Genomic DNA, 3,577 nt, shown 5'->3' with positions numbered 1-3,577 from the left:
GTAGCGCTAGAAGGGGTATTACACTGTCATCATATTTTTCGTCAAAGTTCAAGATGGCTGACAACAACTTGTTATTAACCGCAGCAGTTGCATGTACCACAATTGCACTGTGTGCACATGCGGAAGAGAAGCGGGAGGAAAAAAAGGAAACATACGTGGGTGAAGCCGTGGGTTTTGTGACGACACGATAAAAGCATTCTACAAAACTTGTTATGTGAGCTTATAGTGGAGGACGTCAAGTCGTACATCAATTACTTAAGAATGGATGAGCATACATTTCGGTATGTGCTCAGTGAAGTGTATCCTCATATCACAAAGCACAATATTCACTACTTAAGAAGTGCTACATCTGCAGAAGACAGGCTCACTGTAACGCTCAGATTCCTTGCTACAGGAGAGGGTTAGATTAGGTTAGGTTAGGTTAGGTTAGGTCAGGTCAGGCCTCCAATCTTTGTAATCTATTTTTGTATTCAGCGTGTCTCGCGTTGTAAAGCGCCTCATCAGCTTCATACATCTCTATTAATTTTGTAGTTGTCGGCACACACCAATTGTATTTACCGGCAATGTTTATAAAAACACTACAGACAACAGAATGAAGCGATGCTAGCGCTCCATGTGGTAACATGTCACATTGCAGTGAACAGAAGACAAGCGACTTCTTTGATCAAATCTACAGCGAGGCCCTAGGTTTGATCAAGTATTGGACGACATTTGACAAAGTTCCCTATTACACTATCAAATAGCTTTGACAAAGATATTGGACAAAGATATTTGACAAAGAAATTTGATAGTGTAATACTGGCCTTAGCCACAGCCTGGGGGTTGTTTCCAGAATGAGATTTTCACTCTGCAGCGGAGTGTGCGCTGATATGAAACTTCCTGGAAGATTAAAACTGTTTGCCGGACCAAGACTCGAACTAGGGACCTTTGCATTTCGTGGGAAAGTGCTCATCGACTGAGCTATCCAAGCACGACTCACGCCTCGTCCTCATAGCTTTACTTCCGCCAGTACCTCGTCTCCTACCTTCCAAACTTACTGCCAGGAAGTTTCATATAAGCGCACACTCTGGTGAAGAGTGAAAATCTCATTCACAAAGAACTTCCTTCTGTACAGACTGTAGAACTGTCACACAGGACTGATCATTATCTGAGTAAAGCAGAATGATGTCTTGTTGTACAGACAGGCAATGCCGAAGCACAAAGAACTGTTAGGTAAGTGGACTGCGAACGCTTTTACCGTACGTGGCCTACTGGTGAGGATGTGCTGCAGCCCGACTTCTACACTGGGATGTGTAGCTGTCGCCTGAGCAGTCCAGCGATGATAGATGGAGAATCCATGGAGAGTTTCATGGTCCCACACATCAATAAGGGAACAGTAGTCTTCAGATGCGTCGAAAGCTGTATTGTTGCCAACTGGTAACCGAGAGTGGTTGACTGCATTGTAATGTTTGGCTGTTAGACGGTACATGATTTCATACCGGTGACTTGAGAATATCAAAGACCAACGCTGCAGTTTCTGCACTGTGTGTGGCGGGACTGGTTTGGAAGAGCTGAACACTGACGTCAGCTGTTTGTGGTCTGTCACCAAATAAAATATCCTTCCAGAAAGATATCGGTGGACTTTTGTCACACCCTAGATAATGGCAAGAGATTCCTTCCCTAGCGAGGAATAATTGCACTGAGCCTTAGTCAAGATCTTAGATGCGAGAGCAATCAATTTCTCCATAGGTTCAACAGGGCGGAAGCACTGTACCAGTCCCACATGAGGAAGCGTCGACCACCGAGACGACTGGCTTAGCGGGGTCAAAATGAATTAAACATCTGTCACTCAACGAAGTATCCTTCAGTTGGTGGAAAGCAGTCCGACACTCTCTAGAGGCCTAGGCTTTTCCAGAGTAATCTGTGCAACGGAGTAGGAATTTGCGCTGGATTCAGAAGGAATCGAATGTAGATGTTGATTTTTCCTAGTACAACTTGTAGTTCACCTACATTCCAAGGCGCTGGGAGTTCGCGAATTGTAGTTGAATGAGGCTGCGAAGGATGGATGCCCTGAGCGTGAACTATGTAGCCTAAGTACTCAATTTCAGTTTGAAAGCAAGATAACTGGTTGTTGTTGCGCTTGAGACAAGCAGCAGTGAGAACTTGCAATAAACTTCTCAGGTTAGAGAGGTTTTTCTCCGGAGTACGTCCAGAAACCACAATATCATTCAAATAATTCGTATAAAAAGGCGTTGTAGCAGTTAGTTGTTCAACATAGCGCTGAAAAATTGCAGAAGGTGAAGCAATGCCGAAGGGCAAACGTAAAAATTTGAATCACACGTGGATGTTGACCTCAAAAAATTTTTGAGACTACTCCTCCAATGGAGTCTGCAAGTAGGCATGCCGTATGGTTATTTTGGAGAATATGTGCTCTGCTCCTAGTTTACCTATCATTTCATCAGCCCAGCGAAGCAGAAACGAGTGAATCACTGTTTGAAGATTCATCGTTGACTTGAAATCAGCAGACAACTGTAATTGGCCAGACGGCATAGCGATTACTAAAGAAGTGCTCACTGACTACCTGCTCCTGGAGTGATTATCTTTTTATCCTGCCAGATTATCAATTGTTGAGCGACTTGAACTCTAATTGCTTGAAATACGGGCCATGCCCGATAAAACCGAAGTTACACGTTTTCCTTCATTGTAACGTGAGCCTTAAAACTGTTCGCTTCGTCTGGGCCATCCTGAAAAAGTCCACTGAAGTCTCCGCAAAGTTTTTAAACACTGTTCTGATGCATAGAAAATTCACGGAAAGTACATTCTCCTGGATTTGCAACCCAAAAAGACCGCATGACTCAATATTAAAAATGTTTTAACTGTCCTTTGAACACAACACTAAATGGCACTGTCTTTGTAACATCATGAAAAGTGGCAGGCAGACCACAAACACAGAGAAGTGGGATGTCATGAACGTTGTAAGCTGAGAGAGTTGGCTTTGGTTTGTACAATTTAGACTTTCATAACAGTTCATATGCATGTCTGTTCAAAATAGTCACTGAAGCACCCGTATCTAACCGCACGTGCACGTTGCGATAAGCAATCTGCAAAGTGACAAAACGTTTGTTTGCTAGCCGCTAAATAGGATAAGAGTTCTGAGACCTCTGTGACACTGATTTTGACACTGACGTGGCACCATGGGTAGCACAAGATGGCTGTGTAAGTGCAACATTGAAATTCCTTGACCGAAACAAGGAACCGATTGCTTGTGTGGCTGTCGCTTTTGCAAACACACTGATTATTCATGCCCGTTCTTGTTGCGATGAAAACACAGTGCGTCACAGCACGGGTGCTCCTGCCGATTGTGTGACGTGTAGCACTGAGAGCAGGATTTAACAACGTGTGCCACCAATGCTGGTGTTGTTGAGTACGGAGCTGCCCTGGCGCTGATTTGGAATGACGCGGCACATGAACTGGGTGCGCGACCTATTTGCTATCAGCCCTACTTTGGAACACAGAAATGTGACGAGAGTCAAAGTAAACCAAAGCACTATCGTTTGACTCAGTTATTTCTAAAACTTGTGTCGAGCTTGGATCGGAT

The sequence above is a fragment of the Schistocerca serialis genome, chromosome 6 (genome assembly GCF_023864345.2).
Source record: "Schistocerca serialis cubense isolate TAMUIC-IGC-003099 chromosome 6, iqSchSeri2.2, whole genome shotgun sequence".
NCBI lineage: Eukaryota > Metazoa > Arthropoda > Insecta > Orthoptera > Acrididae > Schistocerca > Schistocerca serialis.
Note: the sequence above shows the minus strand (reverse complement) of the source record.